Below are 24,307 nucleotides of genomic sequence, written 5' to 3' on the forward strand. Positions count from 1 at the left end.
CATTTCTTCAACTAGATCTTCAAACTCTAATGAATTTTTATTTCAATTATTATATTTTTTAATATCTTATAGCAGCTCTTTCTTATTTAGGTCCCTTTTTCAGAATACACTGTTCTTGCTTAAAGAAAGTAACTTCTTCTCTTGTCTCGCTGAGGAATAGTTTTTTGAAGTTTTCTTCAGTTTCCTCCAAATGCCTTTTTAAAGTTTGTTTGAACTTTTCAAACACAATCAGCTTTTCCTGGCTCCTCTAAAATTATTCTTAAGGAAATGGACGTGCTATGTCAGCAGGTTAGGATTTAAACTGGGCCATCAGCATCCAAAAACAAAGATCCCAGGCAGGTCACAGACGTCAAGAGAAAAGAGGCCCCATTGAGACACTCAAATGAAACATGGTCAATACACAACTGGGAGCAACCATGCCAACTCTTAGTCATTTTGGCGGGGGGGCGGGGGGTCTCACAGGTACGTTTGTTCATGCACGAGGGCAGTGGGACTCCTGCAAGTCAACACGATGTCCCACATTCCCTCAACACAGTCAGACCAATGTCTTGTGCAAGGAAAGCTGGTTAATGATTACCATGAGCAGGTGCAGGACTGGAAGCTTTCAAGGTTTTGCTTCTTTTATCAGCACTCCTGAATTTATAAATGATGAAGCCCATCAATCCTATTCCTACCCAAATCTTCTGGTAAACTTGGGTACAGTAGGGCTTCATGGGGATCCACACATTTTCAATAAGGCTTTGAAGCATCCTGGTGCAGGACCAAGCTCAGGCAGCCCCAACACACTCCGACGACTCTGAAGGGTCACTCAGCGCACAGGCACTCTTACCCATTTTATTTCTCCAGTTATAGTACCTAGAATTTTTAGCTCTCCATTCACTTTCTTCCACCAGATTTGTTGGGGTTTTTTGTTTGTTTTCTCCAGTACCATCTTGAACCTAAATGATGTGGCTTGTGACATATATGAATGCATAATCACAGTAACTGGCATTTACATAATCAACTGTTTATTTAGCAAGCATTTATTGAGTGCGTGCTGTATGTCAGGCACTGTGTAAGGCACTGGAAAAAAAACATGCTCAAGGCCTTGAGGTCCCTGCTCTCCAGGAACTTACTGTCCAGGGCAGTGGCTCAAGCTTAGCAGAGCCCACTAAAGCCTGGGGGCAGCTACTGCAGTTCCTTATCAGATTAAGGATCTGAGGTTCAGGGAGGCTCCCTGGTTGTCCCAGTGACATGCAGCTATTCTGAGACAATGCTGCATCATGAACCTAAATATTCGTCTCTCACATTTTGTTTCAAAACCTGGGGGTATAAAGAGAAGCTAGAGAAAATAAAATGCAAAAGAAGGGTTCAGAAGAGACAGGAAGCTGTGCTAGAGTTCTTCAGAGAAACAAAACGAAGAGGATACACACACACACACACACACACGTATATATATATGGGGAGAGAGAGAGAGAGAGAGAGAGAGAGAGAGGAAGAGAGGGAGAGGGAGAGAGATTGATTGATATACTGCAGAAATTGGCTCACAAGGTTATGGAGGCCGGGAAGTCCCACATCCTGCCCTTTGCAAGCTGGAAAACCAGGAAAGCTGGTGATGTTATTGAGTACAAGTCTGAAGGCCAGGGAATCGAGGCTGTGTAAGTCCCAATCTGAATCTGAAAGCCTGGGAACCAGGAGAGCCCTTGCCCGAGCACAGAAGCTGTGACCTCAGCTCAGGCAGAGAGAGAATTCGCCCTCCCTTACCTTCCTGTTCTATCTGGACCCTGAACAGGTTGGCTGACGCCCATAAGCCCTGAGGAAGGCTATCTGCGGGTCTCAATTCACCGGTTCCAATGCTGATCTCTTCTGGAAACACCCTCACTGACACAACCAGCAATCTGGGCCTCCCTGTTAATCTCAGTGGAGGAAAATCCTCCCAGCTGAATAACTTGCACACCTAGAAGCAGTGGCAGCCACCCTGTGTGTCAGAGTCTTATCCGGTGTGCCCTCCATGGCATGGGAGGCCCAACCAGTGCCCCCTCAGTTGTGAAAAAACACAGAGCCCTAATTCTGGTCTCTCTCCCAACCTAAGGCCCTGGAGCAAGAAATTCTACAGCAAAAGTTCACTAGAGATGGAGCAAGGAAGTGACAGATTGCAAAAACAGCAACAGAGCAAGGCGTTGAGCCAAGTTCATGAGCAAGAGAAGTCAGCTTCACACCAGCAACAAAAACAAAAGTGCACAGAGCTCCGGGAGGGCCCGCATGCGCCCTCCTGAACAGGCCGCTTCCCCCTGCCATGTGAGCCGTCCTGAGGATGCAGGTGAGACAGCTGCTGGCACCCCTGCCCCGGCAGGTGGAATCTGCTTCAGGTTAGGGTAGGCTGGCTCTGGGGGGAAGAGGAGTGTGGGGTAGAATGGTTCACCATCCCTTCTCTGGAGAGGTCAGATGATGATCTCCACAGGCCTTCTTTAGTGTATGTGTGTATATGTATATATACGGAAACTGAACATAATTTCTTTCTTTGTTGCTGGCTGCTGTTATGTAATGTCTCACGGTGTTTCCCTGGGACTCTCCAGGCGGTCTCATTTACTGCCTTAGTTGTGCTTCCCGCTTTGTTCATGACTTCTAAACTGCTTTCCATAAAATTGAGCCATATATATATACACTGGCTACTCTTGACATAATTTGTACCTTTAAAAGTATGCGTATATTGTCGAAGGCCTATGTTGAGAATGGTGTGCAACGCCATAGACTGGATTCCTTTTTAAAAACTGGCAACATTTCAAGCGCAATTTAAAAAATTTTTTTTATTATTTATTTATTTGGCTGCGCTGGGTCTTAGTTGCAGCATGCGGGATCTTTAGTTGCGGCATGCAGGATCTAGTTCCCTGACCAGGGATGGAACTCAGGGCCCCTGCATTGGGAGTGTGGAGTCTTACCCACTGGACCACCAGGGAAGGCCTTGTCCCTTCTCTTAAAAAATAAATTTTTAAATTTTAAAAATGTTTTAGATTTACATAAAAATTGAGAAGATAGTACAGACTTCCCATATACCTCACACCCAGTTTTCCCTTTTTTAACATCATATATTAGTATGATACATTTGCCACCATAAATGAACCAATATCGGTACATTATTATTAACTAAAGCTCATATTTTATTCAGATTTCTTTTGTTTTTATCTAATGTCACTTTTCTGTTCAAGGATCCCATCTAAACATCATATTACCTTACATCTAGTTTCATGTCCTCCTTAGACTCCTCTTGGCTGTGATAGTTTCTCAGACTTTCACCTCATTTTAATTTTATATACAAGTTGCCTAAGTTAACTTTACAGTTTAGTCTTTTCTTTTCTTTTTTTTGGGGGGGGGCTGGAAATGCAGAGTCAACCACTGGACTACCAGGGAATTCCTCAGTTTAGTCTTTAAGTAACAAGAATATTCAGTGGGACTGTGACTGAATTTAAAGAGTAATTAACATAGCCAGCAATGGATACAGTAACTGTTGGGACTGTGTGTGTCTTCATTTTGGGGACAGCGTGAAGCCTTCTTCATTTCTTTTCTTATTTCTTTTTCTTTTTTCTTCTTTTTTGGCTATGTGGTGCAGCATGTGGGAACTTAGTTCCCCAACCAGGGATGGAACCCCAGTGGAAGCACAGAATCTTAAACCACTGGACCGCCAGGGAAGTCCCGCTTCTTCATTTCTAAGATAAAAAGCTATATCTTGTTAGATGGAATTATAGAGAGGTTTTGTTGTATGAGAGTTCAAGTGTGTGTAAAAAGGAGCATATGAAAGGTGAGTAGACAAAGAGGTAGACTCTGCCAGATATCAGTTGACTGCCTCTCAAATCTAAAATTCATTCTTCATGACCTGATATGCAGGAATGGAGCTGGTTCCGTTATTTTCTTTTGTCAGCTGGAACCATGTTAAACTTTGCCAGTAGAGGGTGACAGAGAGATGCTGCAGGAGGAGAAGGAAGGCCTGGTCTGGTGTGTTCCTTCTGGCAGGCTTCACAGTGTGGGCTGCTTTTCCCATCACTCAGCTCCTGCAGCATAGATGGCTTTTCCAGTTCCTGCTGTGTAGACAGTACCAGATTCCCCAATACCAGATTCTAGCAGCTGGGCTCCTGCAGTGCATAGCAGCCAGAAGCTCCATGGCCCAGTAGTCTCCCCTGGCACCCCTTTTAGGCAGTTTCATAGCAGAATGCCTCCAGGGAGACACCTCCCCATGAACAGTTTTCCTGGAACCATAATGGATGGATTTCTGGAAAGTTCTGACCACACAGCACCCACCATTCACTGAGACATAGCCGTGCCCTCTCCAACAGGTCTGGATCTCGGCTCTGGGAGGGAGGCTTTTCCTTGGGTTGTCTTTCTCAGCCCTAGGCAGTGGCTGCTCCTGTTACAGGCTCTTCCTGTATTCTTTAGAGTTCTTTCTACTTTTTAGTTGCCAATTCCTCATTTCTCCAGGCTCTTGTTATAGTTAATAATACTTTACATTAAACTTTCCTTGTTCAAATTTCTGTGTGGTTTCTGCCTCCTAACTGGACCCAGACTAGTGTGCACATAAAATAGTTTCAGAATTGCTAACTCATTCCCTTGTGAGAGCCACAGAGAGAAACAAATTTAGTAACTAAGCTATGATCTTTCTGTATAGTCCCTTTCAACTTTAGTCTTATAGTAGCCAGTCAAAATATTGTTTTCCAGAGTTAATTATGTTAGGTCTTTTCTTCCCTACCTCATCCTGTGTGGTTACGTTATTTATTTGTAATACATTTAGATTCCTTACTGCTGGTGTTCTGTTTGGGGTTCTCTTCTCATCCTGGTTGATTTGAATGATTTATTTATTCTGGGAGTATATGAACAATTACCCTGGTTCCATAAAAGTGTACAGGTATACTCTAAGAGTGTTGAGTTTCCATCTACCTGTTCCCATCCCCTCCTTCTTTCCATCCCATTCCCATCCACACACCTTCTATAAGTATCCAGTCTTTTTAGATTCTGGTTTAACTTTGCTGGAATTATTTTGCCATTTGATAGATGGGGGCCTATAGATGAGTCTCAAGCCTTCCTAGAGGGCAAAGACTTAGTGTCATATTCCTCCTGTCCTTGCTTTGTTTGAAGGCTAAGGTAAGTCCATCCCAAAGCTCAATAAAAAGAAATATTTGCTGAAGCTGACCACTGAAAGTCACGTTGGAGGGCAAATTGGTCATTTCTATTAAAATGTATGAATTTCTACCACATTGCCATTCTACTTCCCAATATTTAACCTTGGGGGAAAAAATCACATTTGTGCACAGGTAGATGTGTTTTGTTTCTATAACATTATTTTTAATGGTAGAAAAACACACCAGAAACAACTGTAATATCTACCAATAGAGACTTGGCTAAAAACATACAATGGGGGCTTCCCTGATGGTGCAGTGGTTAAGAATCTGCCTGCCAGTGCAGGGGACACGGGTTCAAGTCCTGGTCCGGGAAGATCCCACATGCCGCGGAGCAACTAAGCTAGTGCGCCACAACTACTGAGCCTGCGCTCTAGAGCCCATGAGCCACAATTACTGAGCCCGCATGCCACAACTACTGAAGCCTGCGCACCTAGAGCCCATGCTCCGCAACAAGAGAAGCCACCGCAATGAGAAGCCCACGTGCCACAACGAAGAGTAGCCCCTGCTCGCTGCAACTAGAGAAAGCCTGTGCACAGCAACGAAGACCCAAAGCAGCCAAAAATAAATAAATAAAATAAATTTAAAAAAAACAAAAAAAACCCATACAATGGGGATAGCCAACCTGGCACAGTATACAATGCAATGAGTTTGTTTGTTTTAACAAGGTAGAGTTATAAGGAACTTAGAAAAAGCTCTAAGACATATTGCTGAGGGAGGGGAGGAGCTAATTATAAAAAGATAAATATGTTAGAATACCATTTATGAAAACCAACAAATAAATAAAACAATACCACATATTATATGTGGGTACATATATATGTGTAAAAATCCAGAAGAAAAAGGTTTGGAAGCATGTATATCAAACTGAAAAAGTGATTTCATTTGGCAGGGGCTGGGGTGGAGGAGACAAGATTTGGGGACAGGATTTCAAAAGAAATTTTGATCTGTATTGTGTTCACTTTTTCAATATTAATGTGTTCGTGTGTTATTTGTATAATTAAAAGCAAACAAATAAACAAAACACTGACTACATTAACTAAATCTCAAAACCCTTGAAAAGGGACTACAACCTATTGGGGAAACACGTGACACAGTCAGTCAATATCTGCCCTCCTACAGAAAATTCTGGAAAATGACAAGGAGCCCCTACCTCTCTCTCTCCCATAAAATGTAAATACTTTTCTAAAAGTTGCCTGCCACTAAGGCTTGCTGTCTGCTAATAAAAGCAAGCAATGTAAGTAATGCAATAACTTAGAACCCAGATGCACAGTGAACACCATATACACACCACCTGTATTCTACAGTTAACATTTGACTAGTCCTGCTCTATCACATTAAATCACTGAAATGTAAAACCCCAGTTTACATCGCTGCTTTGATTCTTTTCTTTGCTGAGCTGTAGGATGGATATTTGACCCGAGGAAAGCAACTAAGAGCCAAGGACAGAGTCCAGGTATTCCCAAGGCCTTTGCTTTCTATTTCAACCATTTGATGACTGAGGTGAGAAAGGAGACAACATTCCCACATCAAGGTTGTTAAATAACTAAAGATAAAGAGTGTATAAAATACCTTCAAGTTTGTATTTATTTTCCTCTGGGGAAAAATAAAACTAGAGTCTTAGCCTCATTACATTAAAGGAAAAATGATTAAGATGATAATGAGCTAGAAAGTTGACTAAGCCACTAATCAAAGACAGAGACACAGATACAATTAGTGTTTTGGGCAAGTTGCTCTGAGGATTCTTGGCTAATCCTGAGACTTCCAGAGGCTTCGCATAGGGAGCCCCATCTCAGCCGGGACACAGAAAGGCACTTCCTGCCACTGTTCTCTGTTTTTTGTGTGTGTAGCTTGAGTTAAGACCGTGCAAAATAAACAATGGAATTTTGCCCAGGCATCACATTCCCTTCTGGGAGGAAATTACTACACTGGTGTTTCAGCTCCTCTGTTTTGGAGTATATTTTCTGATATTTTAATTTTTAAATCCCCTAGCCCTTCTCCTGCCTTTTAGGAAAATTACTTGTGTTTTCTAACTTTATAGACTCAAATCTATACCTTTTGAAAGTCTCTCTTTGACTTAGGAAGTTTGTACAAATAGCAAAGTAATCTGGCCGAGTGAGATTCAACATCCCCCATAGAATGCACATCATCTGTGCACCTGAAATTGTGATTTTTTTATACAGAGAGAAAAGCACGTTATAAAGCAGCATGTGTGGTGTGATTCTACTTGTCCAAAGTGCATGTTACTCATGTGGAGAATGTCTGGAAGGAGAGGAGTATCACGGGGTGGTGGGATTACTAGCGATTAATTTCTTCTTTTTACTTTCCTGTATTGTTTACATTTTAAATATTGAGAATATATTATTTTCATAATAAAAAGGACATTTTCATTTTGAGGCAACAAAAATGGGGGGTAAGCAATAAAATAACTGGAATAGAAGAAAATGCAAGCAGGAACAATAGGATGCAACAGAACTGAGGTTAGCACTCAAAATCCTCGCAGCCTCAATTGCTGTCCTGTTCCATATCCATCCCCTGCCAGACCATCATCCCTTCTGGCCTGCACCCCTCCTCCAGAAGCTTCCTGTCTGGTCCTTCTGTCTACCTGCCTTTTAATAATCCATTCTCTATAGAACACCCAGAATCATTTTCTTAAAGTGAAAATGTGATCTGTAGTTCCCCCCAACTTAAAACCTGCAGAGGCCTCCAGTTGCACTAGATAAAAACCCAACCTCATCCTAACCTCAAGGCCCTGCCTGTTCTGGCCTTTGTCCCTTTTCCTTTGGCTCACTTTGCTGATAGTTCCTGGGGCACTCTTTCCTGCCTCAGGGCCTTTGCACTTGCTTGTCCCTAGCTGAGATAACTCTTCCCTAAGCTCCTCACATGGTCGACACTGCTCCTCAGAGTCTCCAGGAGTGGGGGCCAGGAATCTGCATTTTAAATATGTATTTTACATGATTCTCATGCACACTCATGTTTGAGAATCCCCATTCTAAAGCACTGGCTTTTGATGAGCATTCAAGGGGCAGGGAGTGCAAGAACAAACTTCTGACAGATACCTTGAGTACAGCGATGCTCTCTCAGCCCCTTGCAAGGCCACATGGATCCTCTGGACCAAGATATTCCTCAAGAGAGACCTAGGTGTGTTGGCTCCCAGAAGGATGGGACTTTAGTACCCCATAGTACCTCCACCTAAAGCTATTATGGCCAGAATTTTAGCTAGGAAAATTCTGCAGTGGTGACTATTATTTATTCATCTATTAGTAAATTAAACATGAAGTATCTACAACAAATTCATTTAAGGTGGGTTTGGAGACTGAGCCAGGAAGAGTTCTGAAGCAAATACATTCAGACACCTGCCTTAGACGTTTACTACCTGAGAACTAGCTCACTCTGGAGCCCCCATGGAGGACAAAGCCTTGGAAGGTACTGGAAAAATGGTACAAATGCACTCTGAGCTTACACTCAGGGCAAGCTCCTGTGCCAGGCATGGGATGTAGTGGTGGCAGGGGGACACCACAGGAAGATGTACCCAGGTCTGCCCAGCCCAGCCCACCCATGAGGACTTGCGGCCCCTTGGAGGAGCTTACCTTGGTGCAAAGTTGTTAGGGTAGTTTTGTTTTTTATTGTTTTCAAGGAATTCACCTAGTCCTACCCAGTGGGCACAAAGAGAAGCCAGAACTTTACAAGCAGGCTGTGGCAGGAAAAGCAATGGAGTCATTACTTTTTTGTTGGCCTCTCCTCTCTGTGCTCCCTTTTGGGAACCCCCTTCCTCACTCCCTGTGGTTCCAGGGGGCTGCTAGTCAAGGTGGTCCTGTCTCCCCCTGGACCTCCTTGCCAGACTCTGAGGGGCAGGCTCTCTTCCACTGGGCTTGCTAACCTGGCCCAAGATGAACCTTGTGCTGTCCAGTTCCATCAGGCCCACCCAACAGAGAATGCCTGGGCAGTGAAGAGAAAGAGAGAGTCCTAATAACATCATACAAGCCTCTAGATCCAGACAGACCTGAAGCTGGATCCACCCCTAGTCTTCCCACCATAGGTGCTAATAAATCCCCTTATTGTTACAATTAGTTTGAGCTCAGTCTCTTCTCTTGCAACAGAAAGAGGCCTGACTCACGCACAGGCCTTTGTTTCTTTCGTTATTGTTCCAAGTCTCCGAATAAAAAATGTGCTCTTGGCAGAAAATTGTCTTTGTTATGTAATAGTGAAGGCCAGTCTCGGAATGTAGATGGGCCATGTTACACTCCTACAGGGTGGGCGCTTCTATGAACACCAGGCCAGGCACAACCCTCCCATTCACAGCTCTTGGAAGCTGTTCTGTGGAGGAGTGTCACAGCTCTTACGCCCAAATGCTCTGCCCTCATACACTGTGAATCTACACTGATGCCTCCGACTCTAACCTAACACCACAGAACTCATTCCAGCCTTCCTCCTTTCCATACTTATAACTTCCTTCCCAACAGTGAGAAACCCAGCTCCCACTGTCCTCAACATACTTACTTGCTTAAACCTATGATGCATAGAAAATTGTTTCAGAATTGCTAATCCATACAACTACAAAAAGCAAGTATACTAACTAGAGTTCAATATTTGTTTATAATTAGTTATCTTTAGTCTGAGGGGATATAGTCAGAACACAGTGTGCAAAAGTTACCCTTTCCCCACTTCAGTATGTTTACGTTATTCATCTGAAATAACATTGTTTGTTGTTTCTGCTTACGTTCAAATTTAAGGGACTCTGATCAACAATAAAAAATTGTTGATTTTAATTTTTGAGTATGTGAAACATGAATACAGTTCTAAGAGTCAAACCACACATAATGGTACACTCGGGCAAGTCTAACTCCTGCCCCCGTCCCTTCCACCCTGTTCTTACGCTCCCATCCCCTCCAGCCACCCCTACTCTGAAGGTAACCAATCTCATTTCCTGGTTTATCCTTCCTGAGTTTCTCTTTTCAAAAATAAGTAGATACATCTGTGGTTTTTTATTTCTTCTTCTTTTCACACTATAGACACTCTTTAGCATTTTTCTTTGTTCACTTAATAATATGTATCCTGGACATCACTTCTTAACAGTTCATAGAGATAGTTGATCTTTCTTTAGAGCTGCATAATATTCCACTGTGTACATGTATTATGGTTTACTCAACCACTCTCCTATGTGTGGGCATTTAGGTTGCTTCCAATATCTTGCAATTACAAATAGTGCTTCAGTGAATAATCTTATGCATAAGGATTTTTGTGTTGTTGGAAATGTTTCTTGAGAGTAAATCCCTAGGAGTTGCATTGCTGAGTCAAATGTTAAACATATATATTTTTTCTTAGATGTTGTTCAATTTCCCTTTATATGAGTTCTAGTAATTTGCGTACCTTCCAGCAAAATATGAATGTGCCTATTTCCCATAGCCTTGCCAACAGAATGCTGTGTCAAATTTTAAATTTTTTGCTAATCTGACAAGGAAGAAATGTTATCTCAGTGCAGTTTTTAAAAAATTTTCTATTTAGTAAACAAACTTTGGTGTATGATTCCATGAGCTTTAACATATGTATAGACTGTTTAACCACAGTCAAGAGATAGAACATTGCCATGACTGCCCCAAACTCCCTTATGCTGCCCCTTTTTAGTCAAACGCTCTCCCCACCCACAAATTCTAGCTATCACTAATCTGTTCTCCATCCCTATAGTTGTGACTTGTCCTCATATCATAAATATGTCTTGTCATAAATAGAGTCACAGAGCACATAACCTTTTGATACCTACTTTCACTCTGCATGATCTCTTTGAGATTCATCCATGTCATTCTGTGCACCAATAGTTTGTTTCTTTTTACTGCCCAGTAGCATCCTATTGTATGGATGCACCACAGTTTGCTTATCTATTTAATCATTGAAAGATCTGGATTGTTTTTGCTGATTATGAATAAAACTTCTATAAATATCCGTGTACAGTATTTTAGGTAAATACTTAGAAGTGGGATAGCTGAGTCATATGGTATAAATATATGTTTAACTTTACAAAAAACTGAAACCATAAAACTCCTAGAAGAAACATAGGTGGTAAGCTCCTTGACACTGGTCTTGATGATGATTTTTTGGATTTGACACCAAAAGCGAAAGCAACAAAAGCAAACATAAACAAGAGAGAATACAAGTAAAAAGCTTCTGCACAGCAAAGGAAACCCTCAACAAAATGAAAAGGCCACCTACTGAAGGGGAGAAAATATTTGTAAATCATATATCTGATAAGGGGTTAATATTCAAAATATATAAAGAACTCATACAACTCAATAGCAAAAAAACAAACAATGTGATTAAAAAATGGGCAGAGGAACTGAATAGACATTTTTCCAAAGAAGACATACAGATAGCCGCAGGTACATGAAAAGGTGCTCAACATCACTAACCATCAGGGAAATGTAAATTAAAACCACTGTGACATACCACCTCACACCTGCGAGAATGACTACTATCAAAAAGACAAGCAGTGACAAGTGTTGGTGAAGTTGTGGAGAAAAGGAAACCCTGGTGCACTGCTGGTGGGAATGTAAATTTGTACAGTCACTATGGAAAACAATATGGAGATTCCTCAAAAAAATTAAAATGTTTTCTTCTAGTACTTGTATGGTCTCATATTTAATATTTCGATCTCAAACCCATTTGTGTATGGTATGAGACATAAATTTCATTTAATTTCTTTCCAAATGGTTATCCAGTTTTCCCAGTACCATTTATTTAAAAGTTCATCTTCGCCCCCATGATTTTATTTACTAAATTTCTAAATGCATTTGGGTCTATATGTGAATTTTTTATCCTATCCCATAAATTTGTCTATTCATGTGCCAGTAGAATATTTAAAAAATTACAGTTTTAATACAATGTCTTTAGGTCCAGTTGGGCTGCTGTAGATTTCTCTTTTGGTGTTTCCCTTACTGTTGTTCATTTTTATTTTTCTATAGGAAATTTAACATTAACTTTCCAGCTCCATAAAGAACCTCATTGGTATTTCTGGTAATAGAGATAGGGATATTCTTGCCTCATTCCTGATCTTTGTGGAAATGTCCTTAGTGTTTCCCAGTGAAATAAAATACATTATGTTAAGAAAGTACCCAGCAATTTCTACTTTCATAAGTGATTTTTTTTAAACAAAAATAGATGTAAACTTTTGATAAAGACTTTTTTGGGGATCAATGGACATAAAAATTATATGATTTTTCTCCTAAGGTCTATTAATATGGTATATTATATTATTCGATTTCCTTATGTTGAACCAATCTTGAATTCTTGGAATAAATCCTACTTGGCCATGGTGTTTTTTTTTTTGTTTTTTTTTTGGTACGTGGGCCTCTCACTGCTGTGGCCTCTCCCGTTGCGGAGCACAGGCTCCGGATGCGCAGGCTCAGTGGCCATGGCTCATGGGCCCAGCCACTCCGCGGCATGTGGAATCCTCCCGGACCGGGGCACGAACCCGTGTCCCCTGCATCGGCAGGCAGACTCTCAACCACTGCGCCACCAGGGAAGCCCTGTATTACTTTTTAACATGGTGTTGGATACTGTTTGCTAATATTTTATTTAGTATTTTTGCATCACTATTCACAATTGATAATAGTTTTGTGATTTTCTTTTCTTTTTTTTTTGATTATCTTTTAAAAATCAACTTCATTTGATTTAGGTATCAATGTTGTATTCGCTGCATAAAAATAACTTGGAAATTTTCTTTCATTTGCTATATTTTACAATAATCTATGTAGCATTGGGACTACCAGGTTTTGAAGGTTCAATAGAATTCCCCTGTGAAGCCATATGGTGTCGGTGTTTTTCTTAGTGAAATGATGTTCTGTTTCTTCTACAGAAATTGGTGCATTTAAGATTTCTATCTCTAAAGGAATCAAATTTGGTAAACTCTGGGTTTTTTTAAAAGGAAATTCACCATTTTGTCCATGTTTTTAAATGTAATTGCTCAAAGGTCTACCAAATAAACTCTTATGATTTTAAAATTTTCTTCTGTTGGGGCTTCCTTGGTGGCCCAGTGCTTAAGAATCCGCCTACCAATGCAGGGGACACGGGTCCGAGCCCTGGTCCAGGAAGATCCAACATGCCGCATAGCAACTAAGCCCGGGTGCCACAACTACTGAGCCTGCACTCTAGAGCCCTGAGCCACCACTACTGAGCCCGTGTGCCACAACTACTGAAGCCCACGTGCCTACAGCCTGTGCTCCGCCACTAGAGAAGCCACCACACTGAAAAGCCCGTGCACGGCAACGAAGAGTAGGTCCTGCTCACCGCAACTAGAGAAAGCCCGCACACAGCAACGAAGACCCAAAGCAGCCAGAAATAAATTAAATAAATAAATAAATTTATATAAAAATTTTTTTTCTTCTGTGTAAATTACTATTTCCCTGTATCATTTCTTATTTTGGATATTTGCGTTTTCTCCCTTTTTTCTTGATTAAGCTAGCGAGTGGCTTATCTATTTTGTTAACTTTTCCCACCCCAAAAGTCAGGACATTGACTTATTTAGGTATGTTATTTTCCTCTTCTCTACTCACTAATTTCTGATTTTATCTTACCTTTATTATTTCCATCCTTGACTTCATTGTTGTTTATTCTGAAATTCTTTTCTGACTCGAGATTGAAAAATAATTTACTAGCATTCTTTCATTTTTATTGATATATGTGGTTAGTGATATGAATTTTCCTATCATCACTGCATTATATATATTTTCCATTGATTCTTTTTTTAAAAATGTATTTATTTATTTTTCGCTGCATTGGGTCTTTGCTGCTGCACATGGGCTTTCTCTGGTTGCGGCAAGCAGGGGCTACTCTTCGTTGCGGTGCATAGGCTTCTCATTGTGGTGGCTTCTCTTGTTGTGGAGCACAGGCTCTAGGGGTGCGGGCTTCAGTAGTTGTGGCACACGGGCTCAGTAGTTGTGGCTCGCCGGCTGTAGCGTGCAGGCTCAGTAGCTGTGGCGCAGGGGCTTAGATGCTCCGTGGCATGTGGGATCTTCCTGGACCAGGGCTCGAACCCGTGTCTCCTGCATTGCCAGGCAGAATCTCAACCACTGTGCCACCAGGGAAGCCCTCCATTGATTCATATATATAGGTTCATTATCATAGATTAACATAGATATTCTTGCTTTTCTTTTGTCTTGTAGAATCCTAAGTTTCTCCCTCCTGTTCCTTTTCCCCATACAATCTCCTCTCCCCTCCTTTTTACCCATTTCTCCCCCAAAGCACTGCCTTTCCAAAGGCTGCTCATGCGCACTTTTTAGTCCCTTCCCTGTAATCAGTTCTTTTATTTACCAAGACTCTTTTTCCTTTTCTCTTAAAATTTGAGATAATTTAAAAAGATGGACTTTCCCTTTTCTTTTTAAATTTGAGATAATTCACATATCATAAAATTCATTCTTTAAAAGTATACAATTCAGTGGTTTTTTAAAGTATATTCACAAGGTTATGCAATCATCAGCACATCTAATTTGAAAACATTTTCATCACTCCTCAAAAAACCCCATACCCGAGATTCTGGGAGGGCTCACACCAGGGAGTGCTTCCCAGAACTTCTGCTGCCAGTGTCCCTGTCCTCACGGTGAGACACAGCCAACCCCTGCCTCTTCAGGAGACCCTCCAACACTAGCACGTTCTTGGTGCTGCAGCCGGGAGTCAGTGCTGTGCCTCTGAGGTGGGAGAACCAACTTCAGGACACTGGTCCACAAGAGACCTCCCAGCTCCACATAATATCAAACGGCGAAAATCTCCCAAAGATCTCCATCTCAGCACCCAGCTTCACTCAACGACCAGCAAGCTACAGTGTGGACACCCTATGCCAAACAACTAGCAAGACAGGAACACAACCCCACCCATTGGCAGAGAGGCTGCCTAAAATCATAGTAAGTCCACAGCCACCCCAAAACACACCACCAGACGTGGACCTGCCCACCAGAAAGACAAGATCCAGCCTCATCCACCAGAACACAGGCACTAGTCCCCTCCACCAGGAAGTCCCCTCCACCACACAAGATCCAGCCTCATCCACCAGAACACAGGCACTAGTCCCCTCCACCACTGAACCAACTTTAGCCACTGAGGATAGACACCAAAAACAACGGGAATTATGAACCTGCAGCCTGCAAAAAGGAGACCCCAAACACAGTAAGATACGCAAAATGAGAAGACAGAAAAACACACAGCAGATGAAGCAGCAAGATAAAAACCCAACAGACCTAACAAATGAAGCAGAAATAGGCAGTCTACCTGAAAAAGAATTCAGAATAATGATAGTAAAGATGATCCAAAATCTTGGAAATAGACAAAATGCAAAAACATTTTACAAGGACCTAGAAGAACTAAAGATGAAACAAGCAATGATGAACAAAACAATAAATGAAATTAAAAATACTCTAGATGGGATCAATAGCAGAATAACTGAGGCAGAAGAATGGATAAGTGACCTGGAAGATAAAATAGTGGAAATAACTACTGCAGAGCAGAATAAAGAAAAAAGAATGAAAAGAACTGAGGACAGTCTCAGAGACCTCTGTGACAACATTAAATGCAACAACATTCGAATTATAGGGATTCCAGAAGAAGAAGAGAAAAAGAAAGGGACTGAGAAAATATTTGAAGAGATTATAGTTGAAAACTTCCCTGATATGGGAAAGGAAATAGTTAATCAAGTCCAGGAAGCACAGAGAGTCCCATACAGGATAAATCCAAGGAGAAACACACCAAAACACATATTAATCAAACTGTCAAAAATTAGATACAAAGAAAACATATTAAAAGTAGCAAGGGAAAAACAACAAATAACACAAAAGGGAATCCCCATAAGGTTAACAGCTGATCTTTCAGCAGAAACTCTGCAAGCCAGAAGGGACTGGCAGGACATATTTAAAGTGATGAAGGAGAAAAACCTGCAACCAAGATTACTCTACCCAGCAAGGATCTCATTCAGATTTGATGGAGAAATTAAAACCTTTGCAGACAAGCAAAAGCTGAGAGAGTTCAGCACCACCAAACCAGCTTTACAACAAATGCTAAAGGAACTTCTCTAGGCAAGAAACACGAGAGAAGGAAAAGATCTACAATAACGAACCCAAAACAATTAAGAAAATGGGAATAGGAACGTACATATCGATAATTACCTTAAATGTAAATGGACTAAATCCTCCCACCAAAAGACACAGATTGGCTGAATGGATACAAAAACAAGACCTATATATATGCTGTCTACAAGAGACCCACTTCAGACCGAGAGACACATACAGACTGAAAGTAAGGGGATGGAAAAAGATATTCCATGCAAATGGAAACCAAAAGAAAGCTGGAGTAGCAATTCTCATATCAGACAAAATAGACTTTAAAATAAAGACTACTAGAAGAGACAAAGAAGGACACTACATAATGATCAAGGGATCGATCCAAGAAGAAGATATAACAATTGTAAATATTTATGCACCCAACAATAGGAGCACCTCAATACATAAGGCAAATACTAACAGCCATAAAAGGAGAAATCGACAGTAACACATTCATAGTAGGGGACTTTAACACCCCACTTTCACCAATGGACAGATCATCCAAAATGAAAATAAATAAGGAAACACAAGCTTTAAATGATACATTAAACAAGATGGACTTAATTGGTATTTATAGGACACTCCATCCCAAAACAACAGAATACACATTTTTCTCAAGTGCTCATGGAACATTCTCCAGGATAGATCATATCTTGGGTCACAAATCAAGTCTTGGTAAATTTAAGAAAACTGAAATTGTATCAAGTATGTTTTCCAACCACAACGCTATGAGACTAGATATCAATTACAGGAAAAGATCTGTAAAAAATACAAACACATGGAGGCTAAAAAATACACTACAATAGAGTGATAACGAAGTGATCACTGAAGAAATCAAAGAGGAAATAAAAAAATACCTATAAACAAATGACAATGGAGACACGATGACCCAAAACCTATGGGATATAGCAAAAGTAGTTCTAAGAGGGAAGTTTATAGCAATACAATCCTACCTTAAGAAACAGGAAACATCTCGAATAAGCAACCTAACCTTGAACCTAAAGCAATTAGAGGAAGAAGAACAAAAAACCCCCAAAGTTAGCAGAAGGAAAGAAATCATAAAAATCAGATCAGAAATAAATGAAAAAGAAATGAAGGAAACTATAGTCAAGATCAATAAAACTAAAAGCTGGTTCTTTGAGAAGATAAACAAAATTGATAAACCATTAGCCAGACTCATCAAGAAAAAAAGGGAGAAGACTCAAATCAATATAATTAGAAATGAAAAAGGAGAAGTAACAACTGACACTGCAGAAGTACAAAAGATCATGAGAGATTACTACAAGCAACTCTATGCCAATAAAATGGACAACCTAGAAGAAATGGACAAATTCTTAGAAATGCACAATGTGCCAAGACTGAATCAGGAAGAAATAGAAAATATGAACAGACCAATCACAAGCACTGAAATTGAAACTGTGATTAAAAATCTTCCAACAAACAGAAGCCCAGGACCAGATGACTTCACAGGCAAATTCTATCAAACATTTAGAGAAGAGCTAACACCCATCCTTCTCAAACTCTTCCAAAATATAGCAGAGGGAGGAACACTCCCAAACTCATTCTACGAGGCCACCATCACCCTGATACCAAAACCAGACAAGGATGTCACAAAGAAAGAAAACTACAGGCCAATATCACTGATGAACATAGATGCAAAAATTCTCAACAAAATACTAGCAAACAGAATCCAACAGCACATTAAAAGGATTATACACCACGATCAAGTGGGGTTTATTCCAGGAATGCAAGGATTCTTCAATATACGCAAATCAATCAACCTGATACACCATATTAACAAATTGAAGGAGAAAAACCATACAATCATCTCAGTAGATGCAGAGAAAGCTTTTGACAAAATTCAACACCCGTTTATCATAAAAACACTGTAGAAAGCAGGCATAGAGGGAACTTTCCTCAACATAATAAAGGCCATATATGACAAACCCACAGCCAACATCATCCTCAATGGTGAAAAACCGAAAGCATTTCCACTAAGATCAGGAACAACACAAGGTTGCCCACTCTCACCACTCTTATTCAACATAGTTTTGGAAGTCCTAGCCACAGCAATCAGAGAAGAAAAGAAAATAAAAGGAATCCAAATCGGAAAAGAAGAAGTAAAGCTGTCACTATTTGCAGATGACATGATACTATACATAGAGAATCCTAAAGATGCTACCAGAAAACTACTAGAGCTAATCAATAAATTTGGTAAAGTAGCAGGATACAAAATTAATGCACAGAAATCTCTGGCATTCCTATACACTAATGATGAAAAATCTGAAAGTGAAATCAAGAAAACACTCCCATTTACTATTGCAACAAAAAGAATAAAATATCTAGAAATAAACCTAGCTAAGGAGACAAAAGACCTGTATGCAGAAAATTATAAACCATTGATGAAAGAAATTAAAGATGATACAAATAGATGGAGAGATATACCATGTTCTTGGATTGGAAGAATCAACATTGTGAAAATGACTCTACAACCCAAAGCAATCTACAGATTCCATGCAATCCCTATCAAACTACCACTGGCATTTTTCACAGTACTAGAACCAAAAATTTCACAATTTGTATGGAAACACAAAAGACCCCGAATAGCCAAAGCAATCTTGAGAACGAAAAACAGAGCTGGAGGAATCAGGCTCCCTGACTTCAGACTATATTACAAAGCTACAGTAATCAAGACAGTATGGTACTGGCACAAAAACAGAAAGATAGATGAGTGGAACAGGATAGAAAGCCCAGAGATAAACCCACGCACATATGGTCACCTTATCTTTGATAAAGGAGGCAGGAATGTACAGTGGAGAAAGGACAGCCTCTTCAATAAGTGGTGCTGGGAAAACTGGACAGGTACATGTAAAAATATGAGATTAGATCACTCCCTAACACCATACACAAAAATAAGCTCAAAATGGATTAAAGACCTAAATGTAAGGCCAGAAACTATCAAACTCTTAGAGGAAAACATAGGCAGAACACTCTATGACATAAATCACAGCAAGATTATTTTTGACCCACCTCCTAGAGAAATAGAAATAAAAACAAAAAAAAACAAACCTAATGAAACTTCAAAGCTTTTGCACAGCAAAGGAACCCATAAACAAGACCAAAAGACAACCCTCAGAATGGGAGAAAATATTTGCAAATGAAGCAACTGACAAAGGATTTATCTCCAAAATTTATAAGCAGCTCATGCAGCTCAGTAACAAAAAAAACAAACAACCCAATCCAAAAATGGGCAGAAGGGCTTCCCTGGTGGCACAGTGGTTGAGAATCTGCCTGCCGATGCAGGGGACACGGGTTAGTGCCCCGGTCTGGGAAGATCCCACATGCCGCGGAGCTACTAGGCCCATGAGCCATGGCCACTGAGCCTGTGCGTCTGGAGCCTGTGCTCCGCAACGGGAGAGGCCACAACAGTGAGAGGCCCGCGTACCGCAAAAAATAAATAAAAATAAAAACAAAAAATGGGCAGAAGACCTAAATAGACATTTCTCTAAAGAAGATATACAGACTGCCAACAAACACATGAAAGAATGCTCAACATCCTTAATCATTAGAGAAATGCAAATCAAAACTACAATGAGATATCATCTCACACCAGTCAGAATGGCCATCACCAAAAAATCTAGAAACAGGGCTTCCCTGGTGGCGCAGTGGTTGAGAGTCCGCCTGCCGATGCAGGGGCCACAGGTTCGTGCCCTGGTCCAGGAAGATCCCACATGCCACAGAGCAGCTGGGCCCGTGAGCCATGGCCACTGAGCCTGTGCGTCTGGAGCCTGTGCTCCGCAACGGGAGAGGCCACAACAGTGAGAGGTCCGCATACCACACACACACAAAAAAAAATCTAGAAACAATAAATGCTGGAGAGGGTGTGGAGAAAAGGGAACACTCTTGCATTGCTGGTGGGAATGTGAATTGGTACAGCCACTATGGAGAACAGTATGGAGGTTCCTTAAAAAACTACAAATAGAACTACCATATGACCCAGGAATCCCACTACTGGGCATATACCCTGAGAAAACCATAATTCAAATAGAGTCATGTACCAAAATGTTCATTGCAGCTCTATTTACAATAGCCCGGATATGGAAACAACCTAAGTGTCCATTATCGGATGAATGGATAAATGGCACATATATACAATGGAATATTACTCAGCCATAAAAAGAAATGAAATTGAGCTATTTGTAATGAGGTGGATGGACCTAGAGTCTGTCATACAGAGTGAAATAAGTCAGAAAGAGAAAGACAAATATCATATGCTAACACATATATATGGAATTTAAGAAAAAAAAATGTCATGAAGAACCTAGGGCTAAGACAGGAATAAAGACACAGACCTACTAGAGAATGGACTTGAGAATATGGGGAGGGGGAAGGGTAAGCTGGGACAAAGCAAGAGAGTGGCATGGACATATATACACTACCAAATGTAAAACAGATAGCTAGTGGGAAGCAGCCGCATAGCACAGGGAGATCAGCTCCGTGCTTTGTGACCACCTGGAGGGGTGGGATAGGGAGGGTGGGAGGGAGGGAGAGGCAAGAGGGAAGAGATATGGGAACATATGTATATGTATAACTGATTCACTTTGTTATAAAGCAGAAACTAACACACCATTGTAAAGCAATTATACTCCAATAAAGATGTAAAAAAAAAAAAAAAATCCATACCCATCAGCAGTCATTCCCCATCCCTGTTTCCAGCCCCTAGCAACTACTTAACCTACTTTCTGTCTCCATGGTTTTGCCTATTCTGGACATTTCATATAAATGGAATCATACAATATGTGGCCTTTTGTATTTTACTTCTTTTATTTAGGATAATGTTTTCAAAGTTGTATAATGTATGAATACTTCATTCCTTTTTATGGCTGGATAATAGTCCATTGTATGACTATACCCCATTTTGTTTATCCATTTATCTGTTGATTGTCATTTGGGTGGTTTCCACTTTTTAGCTACTATGAATAATGTTGCTATGATTATTTATGTATAAGTTTTTGTGTGGACATATGTTTTCAGTTTTCTTGAGTATATATCAAGGAGTAAAACTGATGAGTAATATGGTAATTCTACATTTAACTTTTTGAGGAACAGACAAATGATAACCAAAGTTGCTGCTCCATTTTACATTTCCACCAGCAATGTCTTAGGCTCTCATTTCTCTATATCCTTGCTACTACTTGTTATTATCTACCTTTTAAAAAAATTATATCTATCCTCATGGGTATGAAGTGGTATTTCATTGTGGTTTTGATTTGCATTTTCTAGACTTTCTCTTTCTGGTGGTGCTTTTAACCGAATCCCTTTCAGAGCCCCTACTCCTAATCCTTATCCTACAACACACAGACACATAAAGGAGTAAAAAGTAACCCCCGTGCCCGACCTTCCCCTTAATGCCCTCCCCATAGTAACCACTTGTTATAGCTTCAACAACTTATTATATATCTTTTCAGATCTTGTCCCTGCATTTAAACACACTCAGATTTATTTTAGTTTACTTTCATTTTTTTTACAGAAGTAATGTTATAATATACATATTCGGTAACTTGCTTCTTTTTTTTGATATTCTATTTTTTAAAAGTCTATTAGCATGGTTTTTGTAAGTGGAATACTGGCATCTTCTATATGAATGAGTAGATCTGGATTCCTTCTACAAATTTCTTATTGCTATTTTGGGGAAAAGGACTTTAACCTAGTGATTTTGTTAAATCTAAATTGTAAGGTTTAATATTTATACACACAAGGATGTACCTATTCTCTAGCCAAAATACCACTTATATTTGGAGAATGTATTACTTCTAAGGGATTCTTGGAACTTAAGAGATGTTGATTACCTTAGCTATCAAACACTCATATTTCATACTGCCACCCCCCAAAAAAAAGAATGGAAGAAAATAAAATTTCAGTGTATTTTTCTAGGTATTGACATCTGACTGTGACTATGTCTGCTGGAAGGCTTAGTGTGGGGAGGCAACTCTGGAGTTGGACAGAACTTGCCCTGCCTGAATCCTGGCTAAGCCACTTGCTACCTGTGTGGCCCTGAAAGTTATTTAGTCTTTCGGTATCCCTCAGTTTGCTCGTCTGTAAAATGGGGATAATAAACCACAATAAAAATATCTGGGTTAGGTTTCCTTATTTTTGAAGTGGGTTGACTATATCTACCTTGCAGAGCTGTTATGAAAATTAAATGAGATAATTCATGTGAAATACCATACTGCTTAGTTTGTAGCGGGCACCTAATAAATGGTGGTATTAATTATTGTTTATATTATTAGTATCATCATCTTTCACCTTTATGACTTTGGTGAGGAGGCTTGTTCTATTCATTCTATTCATTATGCAAATAGATATGATGGACTAAAAAAAAAGTAACAGAGATCTAAAAACCATAGAAATAACTTAATAAATGAGAAGAACACTAGGTGATCACAGGGATGGGAAGGTGTCAGATAAAGCAGTGGGAAAAATCATAAAGGAAAAGACTGATATTTGTCTAAAAAATTTAAATTTCTATCTGCAAAAAGGGCAAATGTTAAGAAGTTATGAGTTAAAATATGGTAATCAAATGTTTACTATATAACTAGCTGCTAAAAATCAACAAGAAAAGCTATCAGACTCTGTACTAGTAGAGTAATGCTGTTTTTATAAGCCCTCAAACTTGGTGGTTGAAAACTCTCTCACAGGTCTGGGACTGGGGAGAACGTAGGCGGGTTGGCTGGGCTTGGTTGCAGACTGCAGGTTGGGTTCAGGTCTGCTTCACGACTCTCAATTTGGAGCCCAGCCTAAAGGGGTAGCTGCTACTTTGGGTATGTTCCTCTCTTAGCAATAGCAGAAGGCAAGTAGGCGAGGGGAAAGATATACTGTCTCCTGAAGCCTCATCCTAGAACTGGGACAGTATCACTTCTCTCTACATTCCAATGGCTAAAGAAAATCACATGACCAAACCCAACATCAATGGGATGGGAAAATATACTGTACTCTCAATAATGAGTGGCACTGGGAGGCCACATGGCAAAGAATATGGATGAATAATTTTAAAATATGGAGGGCATGAAGAATTGTGAACAATGATTCAACATACCACAGACTGCTAGGAAAGATATAGGTGAAGTAGGATTGACCAAGTGAGAAAATACAAGATATCAGTTTACATACACAAAGTTAAACCTCAAAAAATCAAGTTAAAATAACGAGAAACCAATTTTAATCTATGAAATTAGCAAAAGTAAAAAAAAGTTATTCTACTCAATGTTAGGATGAGGTAAAACAAGGAATAATTAAAAGATTTTCATCTTTGTAGTAATAGTGCAAAGAAGCAATGTCATCTTTAAAGGTACTTAAAAGCTTTGTTATTAATTTTCTGAATACAGTTTGAATTTTTGAGATAACTCATCAAAAAAGTAAAATTTTCCCTAAATTTCAATTTCCATGCTTATTATATCTAACACACACACACACACACACACACACACACACACACACACACACACAACCATTTTGGATCTCATTAATTTTGCAGGAATTTTTTGCCTTGTTAAAATACTTCTAACATTTTTCTCTATTGTTCATCTCCTAGTAAGAATGATTTTCAAATGTTTTAAAGCTTTGGTACCCTCTTGGAAAGCTAGAGCACAGTGGGAAAACCACGCAGAAATCAAAGAATTGTAGATCATGAGAAAAATTTGTCAGCAGAGTTACTGTTATTACTCGTAGGATGATAATTACTTGCAAAATTATTTGCAGGGATTACTTTGCAAATTGCTAAGGAAAAATTTTTCTCATGATAACATCGGAAGTAAAAGTGGGTAAGTAAAGTTCGCTGCCTGAGTGTGTAAGTTGTGGGCTAAATATGATCCAGTTCTTGCATATTTAGCAATCTTCAAACGTCCCAAAGCTTGCAGCACTTTTAATTCACTCTTCCTTCCTTTTCCCACATACTTAGTTTTCAAAACCTGCCAAAGTTCCCTTCTCTCTATAATCTCCCCTTTTCTTTCCATCTTCACCACCCCACCCTCATCCAGGCCCTCAACAACTTCAAAAGCACATACTGCAACTGCAGATAGGTTGATC

The 24,307-nt window shown here is 40.0% G+C and overlaps 1 pseudogene; it reads right to left on the reverse strand.

The window, feature by feature from the left end:
* Positions 1-566: 566 nt before the first annotated feature.
* On the reverse strand, positions 567-749 carry LOC114906830 (annotated as a pseudogene).
* Positions 750-24,307: the final 23,558 nt, after the last annotated feature.

Source organism: Monodon monoceros, unplaced genomic scaffold (assembly GCF_005190385.1).
Source record: "Monodon monoceros isolate NGI ecotype Baffin Bay Population unplaced genomic scaffold, NGI_Narwhal_1 Super_Scaffold_3, whole genome shotgun sequence".
NCBI lineage: Eukaryota > Metazoa > Chordata > Mammalia > Artiodactyla > Monodontidae > Monodon > Monodon monoceros.